Source organism: Clarias gariepinus, chromosome 20 (assembly GCF_024256425.1).
Source record: "Clarias gariepinus isolate MV-2021 ecotype Netherlands chromosome 20, CGAR_prim_01v2, whole genome shotgun sequence".
NCBI lineage: Eukaryota > Metazoa > Chordata > Actinopteri > Siluriformes > Clariidae > Clarias > Clarias gariepinus.
The window spans coordinates 28,287,657-28,309,978 of record NC_071119.1 but is presented as its reverse complement, the minus strand read 5'-3'; positions in this window follow the sequence as shown (position 1 = coordinate 28,309,978).

Below are 22,322 nucleotides of genomic sequence, written 5' to 3'. Positions count from 1 at the left end.
TTACATTATTCTTACCACTACTGTTAAATAAATTTCAGTCTGTTAGGATGAATAAAAAATATATTTATTATAGCAAATTACATCAAAAACTAAATAGGAGATAAAACCACAACAAAATTATACCATCTGTTGCACAATTCCATAATGCAACTTGTAATAAGTGTTGAGTGCTTGGTCCTTTACCACAGAGGAATTATCAGTCTCTCATTTCACTTTAGATACATATCTATGCTTAATTATGTAGCCAGACCAAGCGGACCTGCCTGCCACTAGATGTTGGAGTGTTGGAGCCCATAATGTGTGTTCATTCAGCTACAAGAGAGTTAGAGGAAGCTCCCGCTCCAGTTCAGGTGATGGTTCAGTTGGGTGTCTTCACTCAGGGCTCTATGCAAGACAATAAAATCCAAAAGGCTTTATGGATCTCACAGGGGGGGTCATGCTGGATAAGAGTTTGGGTTATTAACCCACTGTATATAATATCAAACCTTTACTACACACTGTCATACACTCTAACACACTAGCAACCATTTAACATTTCTATGAGACATTGACGGTTGCTGACGTAGCTTCCTGTTTTCGTATCGTTGCCGCGAAAGTTTGCGTTTGTGTTAGCGTTTAAATTACATACTTTTTTTTCATTTATACAATAATAATATTAATAGCAACTAGTTTTTATATCTCACACTATTTGGCTTCGCCTTTTTCTGCGCTTTTTGGAGAACGCGCGAGTTTCTTTTTCTAAAAACAACAAACGGAATTCAGCTCCAAACAACTACAACTCCGACTCAGGTACGTTATCATGTCCAATATTCAGCTTGTTCAGTGTGTAGAGTGCAGGATGTTTAGACATTCTTCCTCCGTCGTTAGTGGTAATTTTACTTGTGATAGGTGTGTGTTAGTGAGCACTCTGACGGAGAAGATATCAGCGTTAGAGGAGCGCATCCAGACTTTAGAGAGGGTTAGGGAGTGTGAGAGCAGTGTTATTCCTGTAGCGGACAGTCTGGGTGCCGCAGGCGGAGATAACCAGCCCCCGACTCCGGCATTAGAGCCCTCACAGCGGGGCGAGTGGGTGACGACTCGGCGGCATACTCGTTCAGCCAAAGCTAACGCTAAGGCTAGCCCACCGGAGCACACCTCTTCTGCGCTTCACGTGTCCAACAGGTTTGCTCTCCTCAGTGATGCACCCACTGAGAAACCTGAAAGAGCTCTGGTTATAGGAGACTCTATACTGAGACACGTGAAATTAGCTAGACCTTTAGGGGCGCCAGCGGCAGTGGTTAGGTGTATCCCGGGAGCCAGAGCACCGGACATAGCAGGTAATCTTAGGGCTCTAGGACAGCACAGGTTCTCCAAGATAGTAGTACATGCTGGAGCTAACGATATACGCCTTCGTCAGTCAGAGGTTAGTAAGAATAACTTTATAGAGGTGTTTAAATTAGCGAAGGCGATGTCAGATGGAGTAGTATGCTCTGGTCCCATCCCAATGAGACATGGTGACATAACTTACAGCAGGTTATGGTCGCTGAACCGCTGGATGTCCAGGTGGTGCTCCGAAAACAACGTGGGCTTCATTGATAATTGGAAGACCTTTGAGGGCAAAGCTGGCCTGTTAGGGCGGGACGGTGTCCATCCCACTCGGGAAGGTGCTGCTCTCATTTCCTGTAGTATAGCTCATAGTCTTAGAAAAGGCCTAGTTAATCGGTGACAATCCAGAGCCCAGGCCAGGGAGCAGACAGACAGGCTAAACCAACCGTCTGCTAGCTGCATAGAGTCGTCACTCAGGGTTCACTCTATTGAGACTGTGTCTGTTCCCCGAGCTAAAATAAAATTTAGAAAGACTCAGAAAGTCTGTTTTAGTAATTTAATTAGCATAAAGACCGAATGCGCAGCCGGCACCTCTGATCTGAAGCTAGGACTGTTAAATATTAGATCTCTCGCATCTAAAGCAGTTATAGTTAATGAAATTATCACAGATCAGGAGTTTGATATACTCTGTTTAACAGAAACCTGGATTAAACAGGACGAGTATGTAGCTCTAAATGAAGCTAGTCCTCCTGGATACAGCTACATACACCAGCCTCGGTTAACTGGTAGAGGAGGAGGCGTCGCAGTTATTTACAACGATAATCTGGCTACCGTACAAAAACACAGACACAAATTTTATTCATTTGAAATTCTTTATAGTAACACAACTAGTGTAGCTACAAATATTAAGTCAGCTTAGTCGATTCCAATAATTGTCATTTACAGACCTCCAGGGCCATACTCGGAATTTCTTTGTGAATTTGCAGATTTCCTCTCAAACCTAGTCGTTTCTGTAGACAAAGTGTTAATTGCTGGAGATTTTAATATTCATTTTGAAAACCCAGAAGACCCTCTGAGAACTGCATTTATGTCTATACTGGACTCGGTAGGAGTAAATCAGTGTGTAGTAGGACCCACTCACAAAGCAGGTCACACTTTAGATTTAATAATATTATTTGGATTAAGTATAAGAAATTTATTCACAATACCACTATCTGAAGTTATCTCAGATCACTATCTTGTCTCAATTCAAGTGTGTCACAATAATAATGTACACACAGCGCCGCGCTACCGTATGAAACGTACATTCACATCAACTACCAAACAGAGTTTTATCAGTAATCTCCCAGAGTTCCCAACTTCGATTAGATCACCGTCTGACCCCACAGAACTCGATCAGGCGACTGAATATTTAGAGTTGACATTTCGCTATACCCTAGATAATGTAGCTCCAGTCAAAAGAAAAAATATTAGAGATAAAAAACTTGCTCCCTGGTATAACGATCACACGCGAAATTTAAAACAGACCGCTCGGAAATTAGAACGTAAATGGCGTCAAACTAAATTACTAGTATTTCAAATAGCATGGAAGGAGAGCATCCTGAACTATAGAAAAGCTCTTAGTGTAGCTAGATCAACATATCTCTCCACTCTTATAGAAAATAACAAAAATAATCCTAGATTCTTATTTAATGCTGTAGCCAAATTAACCAGAAATAAGACCACTGCAGAAATCTCCACAACAACATCATGCAATAGTGAGGACTTCATGAACTTTTTTAATAATAAAATTGTAAATATTAGGCATAAAATTAAGGTTTTGAAACCGAACAATGTAATTGATGCAGATGTTAATCTAGCCATGTCAGACCAGAACCTAGAATACTTTACTCCCCTTGAAGAGAATGAACTAATTTCACTCATCTCTTCTTCAAATTCATCAACCTGTATATTAGATCCTGTACCGACACATTTTCTTAAACAGATAGTACCAGCAATAATAGAACCCCTGTTGAGAATAATTAATTCTTCACTCAGCATTGGATATGTTCCAAAATCTTTTAAATTAGCAGTTATCAAACCAATAATTAAGAAACCTGACCTCGACCCCTGTCAGCTGTCCAGTTACAGACCGATATCAAACCTCCCCTTTATCTCTAAGATCCTGGAAAAGATAGTAGCGGAGCAGCTATGCTCATATATACATAGAACTGGCATACATGAACTGTATCAGTCAGGATTTAGGCCTCATCACAGTACAGAGACAGCGCTCGTTAAAGTAGTAAATGACATTCTATTGGCCTCTGATCAGGGTTGTGTAACTATGCTTGTATTACTTGACCTCAGTGCAGCTTTTGACACTGTTGATCACGCTATTCTTCTTCACAGATTAGAAAATGTAGTGGGAATTAAGGGTACAGCCCTCTCCTGGCTCAGATCCTATCTGACCCATCGTTATCAGTATGTAGACTTAAATGGTGATTATTCTGCATGTTCTCTAGTGGAGTTTGGCGTTCCGCAGGGTTCAGTTTTAGGTCCACTGCTTTTTTCCCTTTACATGCTTCCTCTGGGCAACATAATCCGTAAGCATGGTATTAGTTTTCATTCTTATGCTGACGATACACAGTTATATGTCTCAGCAAAACCTGATGAGAAAAAACAGCTTACTAAAATTGAGCAATGTGTGCAGGACATAAGAAATTGGATGCTAATTAACTTCCTTCTGCTAAATCCGGATAAGACAGAAGTTCTAGTCATAGGACCGCATACAGCTAGGAGTAAAATTTTAGATCACACCGTAACTTTAGATGGCCTTTCTGTTCCATCAAATGCAACAGTGAAAGACCTTGGTGTGATTATTGATTCCAGCCTTTCATTTGAAGCACATGTAGATAATATTACCAGGATAGCATTCTTTCACCTCAGAAATATTGCCAGAATAAGAAATTTATTGTCGCTAAACGACGCAGAAAAACTAGTTCATGCTTTTATCACCTCTAGGTTGGACTATTGTAATGCCTTACTGTCTGGTTGTTCAGCTAGATGCATACTGTAAATAAGCTTCAGCTTGTCCAGAATGCAGCAGCGAGAGTCCTCACCAGAACCAGAAGATATGAGCACATCACCCCTATCTTATCTTCACTCCATTGGCTCCCTGTGAAATTTCGCATTGATTTTAAAATACTACTCTTGACATATAAAGCATTAAATGGTCTCGCGCCGCAGTACCTGAGCGAACTGCTAGTGTCTTACGATCCGCCACGCCTACTTCGATCAAAGGATGCAGGCTGCTTGTCAGTACCGCTTATTATGAAAAATACAGCTGGGGGCAGAGCTTTTTCTTACAAAGCCCCAAAGTTATGGAATAGTCTTCCAAATAGTGTTCGGGACTCAGACACAGTCTCAGTGTTTAAGTCCAGGCTAAAAACCTATTTATTTAGCCAAGCATTTTTATAAATAGATTTGCCATAGGTAAGGGAGCAGATCTGGGGGACTCATGGGCGTAGAGTATTGTGGTGAACTGGTATGTTTGGATGCTGTCTTCCTCACTCTCATTGATCACTCAGGTTTGCTGACGGTGAGGTGATTGTTTGCTTTACATGTCAGGAAGCCCTCATGTTTGTGTTTCCTTCTGGCTCTCCCTTTTAGTTATGTTGTCATAGTTAGTCCTGCCGAAGTCTCTGCTTGCACTCTACAGTTAATATACATTCACATTATACATTGTGTGACTGTGACCATACCTAACTGCCATCTCTCCTCTTCTTCTCTTTCCCCCCTCTTTCTTTTTCCTCTCTCCTCCTGTCCCCCCCTTTCACTCTTTCTCTCTCTCTCTGTCGAGCTACACATGTCGTTCCTGAGCTGCCAGTGATCCAGACTCCCTCTGCCCTCCGGACCTGTCTGACCCATCCTGGTGCCCCGCTTCTGGCTGAAGATCTCGTCACATGGATGCCCCGTGTGTCTCTCTGGGATGCGTCTGGTGTCTGGGAATGATTCTCTCTACCTAGAAAATGGTTCTGGCCTTGACTGGTGTTGGCAACTGTTTCTCTGGGAACTTGACAGTTCGATAGTTCATGACTGGAACTTCTTCTACCTGGGTCTTCAATAACTACCTGGACTCCATATTAACATCAATTAACATCAGCTATTATAGCTGAACTGCCTCCCACCCTACACACTGTATAAATGCAGATCATTTACTGCTTTCTGTTTCACCCAAATGAGGATGGGTTCCCTGTTGAGTCTGGTTCCTCTCAAGGTTTCTTCCTATTACCATCTCAGGGAGTTTTTCCTTGCCACTGTCGCCCTCGGCTTGCTCACCAGGGACAAACTGACCATTTTGATTCATACAAATTCACATTTCATACAAACTTAAATAATTCTTTTGACTATGTAAAGCTGCTTTGCGGCATTGAAAATTGCTAAAAGCGCTATACAAATAAAATTGAATTGAATTGAATTGAATTGAATGTGTGTAAGAGAGGTTTGTGTCTATGTGTCTATAAAAAAATTTTGATGGTGTGTTTAGGGACGTTTGAGTAAGTGCGAGCAATAAATCTGAAATTCTGCATGAAAGAGACTTTGTATATGAGTTTGATAATTTTTGATTGGCTTTGATTGGCTTTAAGCCAAACCATGAATCACAAGAGAGTGTGTGACGTGGTGTTTAAATTCATTTGACAATTCTCAACTTTAAATATAATTAGGGCAAATGGGTTTAAATCCTGTATTAAGAAATCTTAGTCATTGTTTAAGATTTTTGGATCTTTGAGATGTTTGAGATGTTTTTTAGGAAAAAGCAAGAATGTTGTGGTATCTGTTAAAGAATTGTAATTCAGTCATACAGAAGAAGTTTTACAACATATTACCCAGAAACAATCCTTTGCTCTACTCATTAATTTAAGTTAACCATTTCAGAGTCTAATAGTCAGTGGTTAGAACTATATCTTGAAACAAATAGGTAAAAAAAAAAAACACCCAGAGAAATAAAATGTGAACACAACGAAATTGTTGTTGAAGACATGAGGGCATGACTTAAAACAAGATTTGGCAGTATTAAAATGGATGCCGAGCAGCATTGTTACTGTCTTTAATTACATTGGGAGTAAAATTAGCTAGTTGCTTCCACTGCTACTCTGTATAATGCAAGTATTCAACAGAATTAAACATGAGCATTCTGCAAGCATCAAGAGTACAATAAGTTTACAGGATGAGCCAAAACTTTATAAGCTTGTGATATTTTTGTGAAACACAAACTAAACACAAACTAGGTCTAAAGCGTTAGACCTGTGTTTAACCAACATAGACCTGCCAGTAATTTCTGTAAACTTAGATTGGTGAAATTGTTCTGTTCCTGTCCTTCCCATATGGGGTTTTCTTCAGGTCATGATATCATCTGTGTAACAGCTTAAACGCTTATGTATAGATGATAAAATCAACGTTTTTTTATGTGAGCTTAATCTAAAAAGTAACTCCACTCTCTATTTAAAATGTAGAGAGTAGAGTGTATAAGTAAAATTTAGGGAGTAAAAGTACATTTTGCATAAGTGTATGGTACACAGATTATATATATTTTTTTTATCTCGTTACACATCTGATCAGTTAAGGGCCTTGCTCGAAGGCCTATCAGTGGTAACTTAGTAGTCGTGGGATTTGAACTTGGGACTTTCTGAACTGTAGTCCAATGAACCAACCTTAATCACTGAACTACCCCTGACCCACTCTCCATTTGATAACATTTCAGGTCACTCTCTTGGTGCAGTTCACTATGAACAAATGTTTGCTTTATATTAACAAAATATTACTTTTCTGTTTCTGTCTGCACAATCATTAGTAACAACCATTATTTCACCTGCAAACACGTCTACAAGCTTATCTGCAACAACTGCAACAATTACAACTTCAGACACAAGCATGTCTACACACAGCTCAACAACCACAACTTTACCCATAAGCACATCTACTACCACGCCAACAACCACAACTTCACCCACAAGCACGTCTACACACAGCTCAACAACCGCAACTTCACCCACAAGCACCTCTTATACCAGCTTAACAACCACAACTTCACCCACAATCTCATCTACAACCACTGCAACAACCACAACTTTACCTACAAGCACGCCAACAACCACGACTTTATCCACAAGCACACCTACACACAGCTCAACAACCACGACTTTACCTGCAAGCTCTTCTACACCCACCGCAACAAGCGCGACTTCAACCTCAAGCACGTCTTCAACCAGCTCAACAACCACATCTTCACCCACAAGCTCATCTACAACAACCACAACAATCACAACTTCATCCACAAGTACATCTTCAACCAGCTCAACAACCATGACTTCATCCACAAGCATGTCTACACACAGCTCAACAACCATGCCTTTACCCACAAGCACAACTTCAATCAGCTTAACAGCCACGACTTCGCCCACAAGCTCATCTACAACCACTGCAACAACCACGACTTTGCCTACAAGCTTATCTACATCCAGCTCAACAACCATGACTTCACCCACAAGCACGTCTACACCCACCCCAACAACCATGACTTCATCCACAAGCACACCTATACACAGCGCAACAAGCGCGACTTCACCCACAAGCACGTCTTCAACCAGCTCAACAACCACAACGTCACCCACAATCTTGCCTACAACAACTGCAACAACCACAACTTCACCCATAAGCACGTCTACATACAGCTCAACAACCACAACTTCACCCACAATCTCATCTACAAAAACATCGACTTCACCCACAAGCACATCTTCAATCAGTTTAACAGCCACAACTTTACCTACGAGCTCATCTACAACCACCGCAACAACCACGACGTTACCTACAAGCTCATCTACATCCAGCTCAACAACCACGACTTCACCCACAAGCACGTCTACATCCACCCTAACAACCAAAACTTCATCCACAAGCACACCTACACTCAGCTCAACAACCATGACTTTACATGCAAGCTCTTCTACACCCACCGCAACAAGCGCGACTTCACCCTCAAGCACGTCTTCAACCAGCTTAACAACCACATCTTCACCCACAAGCACGTCTACAACCACCCCAACAACCACAACTTCATCCACAAGCACACCTACACACAGCTCAACAACTACGACTTTACCTGCAAGCTCTTCTACACCCACCACAACAAGTGCGACTTCACCCACAAGCACGTCTTCAACCAGCTCAACAACCACAACTTCACCTCCAGTTTCATCTACAACAACCACAACTTCACCTACAAGCTCATCGACAACAACCGCAACAATCACGACTTCACCCACAAGCACATCTTCAACCAGCTCAACAACCATGACTTCATCCACAAGCACATCTACACACAGCTTAACAACCATGACTTCACCCACAAGCACGTCTTCAACCACCCCAACAACTACAACTTCATCCACAAGCACACCTACACACAGCTCAACAACTACGACTTTACCTACAAGCTCATCTACAACCACCGCAACAACCACGACGTTACCTACAAGCTCATCTACATCCAGCTCAACAACCACGACTTCACCCACAAGCACGTCCACACCCACCCTAACAACCAAAACTTCATCCACAAGCACACCTACACTCAGCTTAACAACTACGACTTTACCTGCAAGCTCTTCTACATCCACCACAAGTGCGACTTCAACCACAAGCACGTCTTCAACCAGCTCAACATCCACACTTCACCCACAGTCTCATCTACAACAACCACAACTTCACCTACAAGCTAATCGACAACCAGTTTAACAACCATGACTTCATCCACAAGCACACCTACACTCAACTCAACAACCATGACTTCACCCACAAGCACATCTACAACTACCCCAACAACCACAACTTCATCCACAAGCACACCTACACACAGCTCAACAACTACGACTTTACCTGCAAGCTCTTCTACACCCACCACAACAAGTTCGACTTCACCCACAAGCATGTCTTCAATCAGCTCAACAACCACAACTTCACCCACAGTCTTATCTACAACAACCACAACTTCACCCACAAGCACATTTACAACTACCCCAACAACCACAACTTCATCCACAAGCACACCTATACACAGCTCAACAACTACGACTTTACCTGCAAGCTCTTCTACACCCACCACAACAAGTGCGACTTCACCCACAAGCATGTTTTTAACCAGCTCAACAACCACAACTTCACCCACAAGCTCATCTACAACAACCCCAACAACCACGACTTCATCCACAAGCACACCTACACACAGCTCAACAACTACGACTTTACCTGCAAGCTCTTCTACACCCACCACAAGTGCGACTTCACCCACAAGCACGTCTTCAACCAGCTCAACAACCACAACTTTATCCACAGTCTTATCTACAACAACCACAACTTCACCCACAAGCTCATCTACAACAACCGCAACAATCACGACTTCGCCCACAAGCACATCTTCAACCAGCTCAACAACCACGACTTCATCCACAAGCACATCTACACACAGCTTAACAACCATGACTTCACTCACAAGCACCTCTACAACCACCCCAACAACCACGACTTCACCCACAAGCACGTCTACATCCACTTCAACAACCACGACTTCAGTCACAAGCACGTCTACACACAGCTCAACAACCATGACTTCACCTGCAAGCACAACTTCAACTACCCCAACACCCCTGACTTCAGTCACAAGCACGTCTACACACAGCTCAACAACTACGACTTCACCTATGAGCTTATCTACAACCACTCTAACTTTACCCACCAGCGCGACTACACAGAGATCAACAACCACAACTTTAGCCACAAGCTCATCTAAAACCACTCCAACAACCACAACCTTACCCATGGGCATGTCGTCAACCAGCTCAACAAGTTCAACCCTAGCTGAGCCTATAAAAATTCCAACGAACACGATTTCACCCATCAGCACATCTCCACACAGCTCAACCACTACATCTTCCCCCACAAGCATGTCTTTAACTAGTTCATCAACCACAACTTCACCCACGAGCACGTCTACATACAGCTTAACAACCACAACTTCACCTTTTAGCAATTCTACAAGAAGCTCTACAACCATGATTTTAAGCCTGAGCACTTCTACAGACCACTCAACAAGCACACCTTCACCCACCAGCACAAATGCTGTACCTGCAGACGTAACTGCAGTTTTTGTCTTGATTTTCAGTATTAATGAAACCTTTAATCAAGCACTGGCTGATACCAACTCTCCACAGTTTGCAACAAAAGCTAAAAATATACGTAGTCAGGTATATATTTTTTATAATTAATTTTAATTAATTTACTATTTATTTCATTCACCTTAAAAAAATTCCTTCTCCTAAAATTCTGTTGCCAACTTATATAACCTAAAGAACCTGAGAAATGTTTTAGTGTTTTTTCTTAAAAGAAGAAAACGTTAAATTTTTACATTTACCTGATTTTTCAGTTCAGTTTAATTAAAATAGAGAAATATTGTGTAACCTGATTAAATGCACATGCATTAGGATGCAATTAGTTTTTTTTTTATTTCGAACATTCTTAAGGTTAAGTATATTAATCATTTATTATTAATTATTTACCAACTGCATTTGGTACTAATTGTGACAGAGTAGTTCATCAGGGTGTTTGACTACTGTTGATACTCACCTGAGTCATTTTAATTTTCTTTCAGGTTGAACCTTTGTACTCTAAACACTATAAAAACTTCAAAAGCATGGACATTTTACAGTTCAGGTATGCTGGAGTATATGTTTTTACTTATTTGTGTTTTAATTATTAGTATTTATTAATTTATGAATTTCTTACTTAACGTAATATTTTATATCTATATTTGTGTCCCTACAGCAATGGTTCGACTAAGACATACGCCAACCTTAACTTTAATTCTAATGGCCCAAATGTTACTGAATCTGATATAAAAAAAACTCTTTTAGATGAACTGGTTAACTTGACATTTCCTGTTATTCCAAACTCCATCACTGCCATTCAGATTCTTGGTCAGTATACATTTGCATAGACTTTAGGCTTACTTATTTATAATGAATTATAATATAATAATTGTAGCTGTAAATATATATTTCTCCACATTTAATGTTAACAAATATATATGTTTGTATTTTGCAGGTAATTCCATGCCTCCAATCATTGCCAGCTCATTTTCCATGATCTGGATGTCTGTACTCTCACTCCTGCTTTCATTATCATTGCATTTCTAACTCTAGACCTAATCATTAAACATATACAATAAGCGATGTATTTATTAATAAGATAAAGGGTCTATAGGGCAATAATTTATTCTTATTAGCAGAAGATATTTTTAAGTAAGAAATACAAACATATTGAAATGTTAAGCTGGAGAACAAATGAGGGTCCTGATTTTCCTGAAAAATTCTTCACATTCTGTCCTACAAATATTATATTTGTATATTTAAATTAAAATTTTTAACTAGTGTAGTTAATTTGTATAATAGTACAGATTAATGTGGTTTCATAAAGGTTAATAGTAAAACACTTGCCTATATATACTGTACACACCAACATACAACTCTTTTATATTAGAGTCTAAAAATACGTACTAATTCTACACTCTGTATGAATGAAAGCATTGCACCAAATAATCCTAAATTACATATACTTTAATAATATAAGTATGTGGACATTTAATTATCAGACGTATACTTTTTTCAAAACTTTGGGACAAAACTGCAAGCATAAAAAAGCACAGAATTGTATTAGCTGTAGAATGGGATTTGTTTGGTTGCAGGCTTTCTTTTTAATCAAGTAAAAGTCATTGATGTGACATGTTTACTCAGTCTATCTTGACTTTTAATAGACTAGGTGTGGCCTTTCTCTGTTTTTGTGGTATGGAAAAACTGGATGCACGCCAGCTCTATCTAGGAGATATTGGAATCCTTTGGGTTAGAATTAGATTTCCATGGCAACAAAAAAACACAATGTAATTTTCACGAGGACAGGGTTTTAGTAAAAGAACTTGAGTGATCTGCACAGAGGTTTGAGCTTGACCCCCCTGCACTGCAAGCCTCAACTGACACTAATGCTTTTGTTTAAATATGCAAAAAATATTTTTTTAAAATATACCTCTGCTCTCATGTAATACAACAACAACAACAAAAAAGTCACACACTGTAATATTTCATTTAAACCACCTTTTGCTTTGTTTACCATGGCATTATTTTGATGAGCTTATGCAACATCATAACATTTATTCTGTCCCAAGTCAAAGATCTGGTATTGATGATGGGAGAGCTGGACCACTGCCTAAAGCCTTCTCCAGCACATCTCAAAGATTCTTAAGGTCTGAAAATGATATCTCATTCCTCCTGAACCACTCTTTAACAATTTAAGCCTAACGAATTTTGGCACCGTCATCAAGGAATATGCCTGTGTCATCAGTTAAGAAAAAAATCCATTGATAGAAAAAAACCTGAATGTGCTGAATAACTATGGTTCTTTTGAAACAGAGGAACGTTTTTGCCATGACCACAAGATATTGTGGCGTGGGCGGGGCGGCGGCTGGCGACCAGCATGCCTTGCGGGGATGTCGGTGTGTTCACCATGATGGGGAAAGGTGTTTGGGTTAGTGGCTTCGGCCCTGTTTGTGTGTGTGGGTGTGAAATGTGCTCCAGTTCAGGTTGACGCTGAATTGGATGTAGGCTCCTGAGTGAAGGTGCTGCTCATGCCATACCTGCTGTGTGCCTAATAAAGTACTCCCAGCCATTGCATTGGGCAGCAAATAAGCTCACTCGTCTCTCCAGCATTCTTTCCGGCGTAAAAACGCTACATTGGTGTCAGAAGTGGGATGGAGAATAACGGGTTCGAGCGCACAACGGAGGACCTTCTGAAAATCCAAGCGGGCCGCCGAGTAGCGGAGCGACTACTCGCGCAGAAGAAGCGCTTCCCTGACGGAGCTAGCGCGAGCACACCACGTCAACCAACGCGGAGCGGGAAGAAGAAAATCCAGGCGCTGGATCTCGGGGCGGAGGCTGGTGCTGCGCAAGCGCCGGAGCAAGATACAGCTCCGTGCGCCGTTAGCCGGCAAAGCAACCTGCCGCTGCGCGAGGCCGAGCGCGCTGAGCCCATATCGGCGATACATGGCGCTCGTGGACACCGGCTCCACTGTTTCGCTGCTGCGCTCTGAATTACTGGGGCAAAGCAAACGTGTTTGCGGACGGCCTGATCCTGCCTTCGGCATCAGCACCGTTGCTGGGGGCTGCGTGAAGGTGAGGGCGTGTCGCACAGTGCGAGTCCAGGTGGGTGGACGGATTTATTCCCACGGGTTCGTTGTGGGGAATGTCGAGGAGGACTGCGTTTTGGGGTTGGACATTTTGGGTCGATGGGGTGCGGTGCTGAACTTGTCCAGCGGAACTCTGCGTGGTAACTTCGGGGTAGCCAGGTTGCTCGGACCCAAACCACAGCCGGACAGGTTAGCAGCACACACCCGGGGGGGCAGAACTTCCAGTAGCAGACCGAGCGGGAAATCTGCGCGCTAACATCGGCGCTTTACCTCGCCGGCCGGGCAGCAAAGCGCGTGGCCGGTACTGCGAGCGAGTGGAGCGCCGTGTCGACGTAGAACCCTCGACGCAGGACGTTTCCCCCGTGCAGTCCTCCAGGCCCTCCGGTGGTGATCAGCCGTCCGAGCCAGCGTGCAGCCGTGTTATTGCGTCACCCAGAGCGTCACCCGCAGTCGCTTCGCCGGTCTCACAGCTGAACTGTAAACCGCTCATCGCCAGGCAGAAGGGCCCCACCCAGCGCTCGCGGGCACTGCTGCAAGACTTTCGGCTGGGGGCACCTATGGGGCGAATGGGCGTGGACACTCACAGCCAGTGGCGAGATTTTGCTGCTGGCGAGCAGGTGTGGGTGTGTTCCTCCGGAAGGAGGAGAAGGGGGCTCTCGGCCGGGCGTGTGTCTCACTGGGTGGGCCCATGTACGGTAATAGCTCGGCTTTCCGATGTCATCTACCGGGTGCGGTTGGCAGGGCGGGCACGAGTTTTGCTCCACCGGGACCGTCTTGCGCCTCACCAGCCTCACGCCGGGGAAACATCGAACTCTGTGGAGGCCGGACCGCCTCTGGACTACGTTCGCGTTCATCCCTCACCTGCCAAAGGACGCCGGCGTTCCCACCACCAGCGCCGACCGCCTCCACGCCTCCAAAACAAAGTTCGTACTGGTGACCAGGGACGGTCACAGCTCGGGTGGGGGCAGTGTGGCGTGGGCGGGGCGGCGGCTGGCGACCAGCATGCCTTGCGGGGATGTCGGTGTGTTCACCATGATGGGGAAAGGTGTTTGGGTTAGTGGCTTCGGCCCTGTTTGTGTGTGTGGGTGTGTGACGTGTGAAATGTGCTCCAGTTCAGGTTGACGCTAAATTAGATGTAGGTTCCTCAGTGAAGGTGCTGCTCATGCCATACCTGCTGTGTGCCTAATAAAGTACTTCCAGCCATTGCATTGGGCAGCAAATAAGCTCACTCGTCTCTCCAGCATTCTTTCCAGCGTAAAAACGCTACAATATGTTTCCTGACGTGGTTTGTTAAGAAACAAGAAGCTGCTCACTAAATCAGTTAGGGTTAAATAACTTGTTGCAGCTGATATATTAATCACTCCAGTACTTATCCCATGGAATCCTCTTACCTACAGTCCTTCCTTATTTCAATCAATTTGGTGATCCTTTTTTTCATTTGTTTTGTGACCACTTTGGTTATATGCAGAATATGTAACATTATTATTAATATCATATCACATTATTTTCCATATTAATATTATATCCCATTATATTGCTTAACATTGTGCTCTGTTGTTAGCATTCTTTAATCCATGCAGTAGTTTTAAATTTCTATTAGAACTTAAAAAAAATAAGAACACAATAAATAAGAAGTAATTATAGAATAAAATTCCTAAAAATGACAAGTGATACCTACATTGCCTTTGTAGGTTCCTCCGCCCCCCCCCCCCCCCCCCACCCCCATTTTTATGGCATCTTCTTTTTTTATGACTTCTGTGATAATCAATATGATCGTGTATAAAAGGTGAGATGTCACCTGCAAGATTTATAAAACAGTTGATTTACAAAACGGCTTTTTTTCATTTAAACTGCTGCTAACTTCTGTGGCATAATTAAAGAGGCCATTGTATTATTACATAATATTTCTTTCTCTTCTATGGAAGGGCCCTGGTAGTTCCATACTTGTCTTTCACATTGATGAAACCCAGTGTGCACTTGGAGACTTAAAAATTAGCTTACATCTGTACCCTTATCCATGCTCACACTCACTTTGATCATGGTGGTTCACCGAGAGTTCCTCAGACCTCAGGGCAAGTTTTTTTGTTTAAAAAAGACAAATGGCTTGGTTTTTATTCTCATATATACACCTGTGTGCTTTGTGAAGTCACAAGATTTATAAGACTGTAGTCAAGCTCTACAGACATCTCAATATAATTAAAACATGGGGATTACACCTGAGCTCATTTTTCAATTTAGAATGCTGGCCATTAGACAAGTATTTAAATCCTTTTTTTTTTAGCATTCACTTGGGTTACTGTGTAAAAAATGAATGGTAAAAAAGACAATATAACTCTTTTTATATTATAACTGATAATTAATTCTATAAGAATAATAGGTGGGGGTCTGAATAATTTTAATTCACTGTTGACTCTCTGGATACATGAATTGCCACGCTGCTAAAATTATTCTACGAATAGAAACACTGTTTAAAAAAAAAGAGAACCAGGGCTCCTGTTGGTTTTAAGTTATTGAGTTGTTAGCACCAATACAGCCTGTTTGCATCATGGTAATGTGACCTAATGACGATCAATCATTAAATAAAACACATATTTTGTATTTAAATTAGGTGTATGCAGTATGCATGACTTTTTTGTGCCAATTCTGCACTGTGATGACACACACATATAATTTTATATCTGAATCATTATCTATGTATCTGTTATTGTGTAAATCAATCTGGTACATACAGGTTTTACTATACAGTAAATCTATAAAGTTCAAGTCAAGTCATGTGGGCTTTATTATTACAGCCATATACAGTTAGTACACAGTGAAACAAAACAACGTTCCTCCATGACCAAGGTGCTACATGCAACATCAACTTACAACATAAATTAACAAAAAAACTAACTAGCTAACTTAGAAACCTAATTAGTTGGCTAGCTGGGAACTGTTTACGTTTTTATACAAAAGACACAACAGAGACAACATGCAAATGTGCAAACAAGAGTGACAAAGTGACAATGCGACAAAAAAGACATTACAATGTGGAGTTGAGGTGATGAGTTGAGGTAGTGGGAGGAGAAACATTAAACAAGTTGCTAACATAAATCTCTTTCAATCTTCTCCTTCATGCCTAATATTATTTTCCAAGGATAGCAGTGGATAACACTTTTTAATCTATAAAGAATGTTTAATAATTTCATTATACTTTGCCAAAGATTTAGTTCTTATACATTTAATCACAGAGAGACTTCACAGCAGTCAAACAGGTCAAAGGAGTCATGTGGGTGTCGGGAAAGCCATTATTGCCTTTTCCTGATCTTTACGAGAGTCATCTAATCCCAGTGTTAGCTTCACAGCAACACCTCCAAACAGGTCATCATAGTCCAATATCCCTAACAACTGGCTCAACCTCTTTTTGGTTTTGGGTTTTTGGCAACACTCATACACACTTCCTTCTGTTCAATTGCACTCTTTGATGTGATGATTATGTTATATGAGGCAGCAGCATAGACAGGATGAAAGATTTGAAGTACCAGTGTTAAATAAAAATGAGCTGTAATTGATGAGTTCCTCAAGCCACCAGGCTGTTGCAATCATTATGGGACTGTCGAGCATAGCCTTGAGTTCATCCCCCGGTGTTCAGGTAACCTGTACAGGCTGTGCCTAGAGGAGTGTCAATGTGAAACTTCCTCCATGCGTTACCATGGTAACATAAGCACCTCGGATACCTGTCGCTGCCGTGAAACTTGTATAATCTTGTAAATAAATGATTGATTAATAATAATATTTATTAAAGATGTACAGATATTTTTTTACAGATTACTTGCCTATATAATGCTAAGGTTTTCTTTTGCGTCCTTTTAATATGATGTTGTCCTCGCTAACAATGATAATAAATATATAAATCCTTTTTCAAGCAATATTCTTTCATGCTCTAGCTAGACGCAATGACATAGGAATTTTTCGTTCCCTTTTCCGGTGAAGTGAAGACCGTCTTGGGTTACAGTACTTTGCTGTATCCCTATGGGAACAAGAATACCAATGCCACTGCACTGCAAGTGTTTGGACCAGGAAGGTCTCAGACATAACTTTGGGATGCTGGGATGCTGAGTAGCATGGACATCCAAACTATTAAATCTAGGGTTCACTGTATTGAGACTGTGTCTGTTCCCCGAGCTAAGCAAAAATGTAGAAAGTATCAGAAAGTCTGTTTTAATAATTTAATTAACATAAAGACCACATACTCAGATCAGACTGAATGCGCAGCCGGCACCTCTGATCTGAAGCTAGGACTATTAAATATTAGATCTCTCACATCTAACCCTAACCCTAACCCTAGGTACTCTGAATTTCTTAGTGAATTCGCAGATTTCCTCTTAAACCTAGTCGTTTCTGTAGACAAAGTGTTAATGTTAGCTTCCTGTTTTTGTATCGTTGCCGCAAAAGTTTTGCATTTGTATTAGCGTTTAAAATATATAGCTTTTCCGTTTATACAATAATAATATTAACAGCAACTCTTTTTTGTTATGTTTTTTATACTATCGGGCTTCGCCTTTTTTCTGTTTTTTGCACTTTTTGGAGAACGCGCAAGTTTTTTTGTCTAAGAACAACAAACAGAATTCAGCTCAGAACACCTAAACGCTGCACATGCAAGTTATTTGCAAATTCAGAAACCGAAAGTAAGAGACAATTCTGTCATATGGCTTTCATATGGCTTTCATATGACTCCTGCGAGAGGACAGGCCTGTCTGTGAGTGCTTTGGGACGGGGGAGGGGCCGGCAGCGGCAGCTGCTGTGGCAAGTTGAGAAGAGTCAGTACAGACACATCAGAGTCTCCCAAAGTCTCCAGTAACACAAGAAAAAGTCGCCAGATTTGTCGCAAGTCGCTTTTAAAAAGAATTGTAGCTAGAGGGATTTAAAAAGTCGCTAAATATAGCGACAAAGTCGCTAAGTTGGCAACACTGCCTCAGTGATGCACCAGCTGAGAAACCTGAAAGAGCTCTGGTTATAGGAGACTCTATACTGAGACATGTGAAATTAGCTAGGCCTTTAGGGGCGCCAGCGGCAGTGGTTAGGTGTATCCCGGGAGCCAGAGCACCGGACATAGCAGGTAATCTTAGGGCTCTAGGACAGCACAGGTTCTCCAAGATAGTAGTACATGCTGGAGCTAATGATATACGCCTTCGTCAGTCAGAAATTAGTAAGATTAACTTTACAGAGGTGTTTAAACTAGCGAAGGCAATGTTCGATGACGTAATATGCTCTGGTCCCATCCCAATGCGACGTGGCGACATAGCTTACAGCAGGTTATGGTCTCTAAACTGCTGGGTGTCCAGGTGATGCTCTAAAAACAACGGCTTTATAGACAATTGGAAGACCTTTGAGGGCAAAGCTTGCCTGTTAGGGCGGGACGATGTCCATCCCACTCGGGAAGGTGCTTGTAATATAGCTCATAGTCTCAGAAGAGGCCTAAAGAGGTTAATCGGTGACAATCCAGAGCCCAGGCCAGGGAGCAGACAAACATACTAAATCAACCCTCTGCTAGCTGCATAGAGTCATAACTCAGGGTTCATCTTATTGAGACTGTGTCTGTTTTAGTAATTTAATTAACATAGATACCACAAACTCTGATCACACTAAATGCGCAGCTGGCACCTCTGATCTGAAGCTAGGACTGTTAAATATTAGATCTCTCACATCTAAAGCAGTTATTGTTAACGAAATTATCATGGATCAGGAATTTGATATTCTCTGTTTAACAGAAACCTGGATTAAACAGGATGAGTATGTAGCTCTAAATGAAGCTAGTCCTCCTGGATACAGCTACATACACCAGCCTCGGTTAACTGGTAGAGGAGGAGGCGTCGCAGTTTTTCACAATGATAATCTGACTATCGTACAAAAACACGGACACAAATTAAACTCATTTAAGATTCTCTATGGTAACATAACAAGTGTAACTACAAATATTAAGTCAGCTCAGTCGATCCCGATAATCATCATTTACAGACCTCCAGGGCCGTACTCTGAATTTCTTTGTGAATTTGCAGATTTCCAAATAACCTAGTCGTTTCTGTAGACAAAGCGTTAATCGCTGGAGATTTTAATATTCATTTTGAGAATCCAGGAGACCCTGTGCGTAGAGCATTTATGTCTATACTGGACTCAGTAGGAGTAAATCAGTGTGTAGTAGGACCCACTCATAAAGCAGGTCACACTTTAGATTTAATAATATCTTTCAGATTAAGTATAAGAAATTTATTCACAACTCCACTGTCTGAAGTTATGTCAGATCACTATCTTGTCTCAACTAAAGTGTGTTATAGTGACAATACATGCGCAGCACCGCGCTACCATACTAAACGTACATTCACATCAAATACCACACAGAGTTTTATCAGTAATCTCCCAGAGTTACCATTTTTGATTAGATCACCGTCTGACCCCACAGAACTCGATCGGGCGACTGAATATTTAGACTCGATGTTCCGTTATACCTTTAATAATGTAGCTTTAGTTAAAAGATCAATTATTAGAGATGAGAAACTTGCTCCCTGGTATAACGATCACACACATACACATTAAAACAGACCGCTCCGAAATTAGAACGTAAATGGCGTCAAACTAAATTGTTAGTATTTCAAATAGCATGGAAGGAGAGCATCCTGAACTATAGAAAAGCTCTTGTGTAGCTAGATCAACATATCTCTCCACTCAAATAAAAAATAACAAAATAATCCTAAATTTTTATTCAATACCATAGCCGAATTAACTAGAAATAAGACCACTGCAGAAATCTTCACAACAACATCATGCAATAGTAAGCATTTTATGAACTTTTTTAATAATAAAATTGTAAATATTAGGCATAAAATTAAGGCTTTAAAACCGGACAATGCAATGCGTGCAGATATTAAACTAGCCATGTCAGATCAGAACCTAAAATACTTTACTCCCCTTGAAGAGAATTAACTAATTTTACTCATCTCTTCTGCAAATTCATTAACTTGTATATTAGATTCTATATCCCGACACATTTAGATAGTACCAGCAATAACAGAACCCCTGGTGAGAATAATTAATTCTTTACTCAGCATTGGTTATGTTCCAAAATCTTTTAAATTAGCAGTTATCAAACCAATAATTAAGAAACCTGACCTCGACCCCTGTCAGCTGTCCAGTTACAGACCAATATCAAACCTCCCTTTTATCTCTAAGATTCTGGAAAAGATAGTAGCGGAGCAGCTATGCTCATATCTACATAGAAATGACATACATGAACTGTATCAGTCAGGATTTAGGCCTCATCACAGTACAGAGACAGCACTCGTTAAAGTAGTAAATGACATCCTATTGGCCTCTGATCAGGGTTGTGTAACTATGCTTGTATTACTTGACCTCAGTGCAGCTTTTGACACCGTTGATCACGCTATTCTTCTTCACAGATTAGAAAATGTAGTAGGAATTAAGGGTACAGCCCTCTCCTGGCTCAGATCCTATCTGACCCATCGTTATCAGTATGTAGACTTAAATGGTGATTATTCTGCATGTTCTCTAGTGGAGTTTGGCGTTCCGCAGGGTTCAGTTTTAGGTCCACTGCTTTTTTCCCTTTACATGCTTCCTCTGGGCAACATAATCCGTAAGCATGGTATTAGTTTTCATTGTTATGCTGACGATACACAGTTATATGTCTCAGCAAAACCTGATGAGAAAAAACAGCTTACTAAAATTGAGCAATGTGTGCAGGACATAAGAAATTGGATGCTAATTAACTTCCTTCTGCTAAATCCGGATAAGACAGAAGTTCTAGTCATAGGACTGCATACAGCTAGGAGTAAAATTTTAGATCACACGGTAACTTTAAATGGCCTTTCTGTTCCATCAAATGCAACAGTAAAAGACCTTGGTGTGATTATTAATTCCAGCCTTTCATTTGAAGCTCATGTAGATAATATTACCAGGATAGCATTCTTTCACCTCAGAAATATTGCCAGGATAAGAAATTTATTGTCGCTAAACGATGCAGAAAAACTAGTTCATGCTTTTATCACCTCTAGGTTGGACTATTGTAATGCCTTACTGTCTGGTTGTTCAGCTAGATGCATAAATAAGCTTCAGCTAGTCCAGAATGCAGCAGCGAGAGTCCTTACTAGAACCAGAAGATATGAGCACATCACCCCTATCTTATCTTCACTCCATTGGCTCCCTGTGAAATTTCGCATTGATTTTAAAATACTACTCTTGACATATAAGGCATTAAATGGTCTTGCGCCGCAGTACCTGAGCGAACTGCTAGTGTCTTACGATCCGCCACGCCTACTTTGATCAAAGGATGCAGGCTGCTTGTCAGTACCGCGTATTATGAAAAATACAGCTGGGGGCGGAGCTTTTTCTTACAAAGCCCCAAAATTATGGAATAGTCTTCCAAATAGTATTCGGGACTCAGACACAGTCTCAGTGTTTAAGTCCAGGCTAAAAACCTATTTATTTAGCCAAGCATTTTTATAAATAGATTTGCCATAGGTAAAGGAGCAGATCTGGGGGACTCATGGACGTAGAGTATTATGGTGAACTGGTATGTTTGGATGCTGTCTTCCTCACTCTCATTGATCACTCAGGTTTGTTGACGGTGAGGTGATTGTTTGCTTTACATCTCAGAAAGCCCTCATGTTTGTGTTTCCTTCTAGCTCTCCCTTTTAGTTATGCTATCATAGTTAGTCCTGCCGGAGTATCTGCTTGCACTCTACAGTTAATATACATT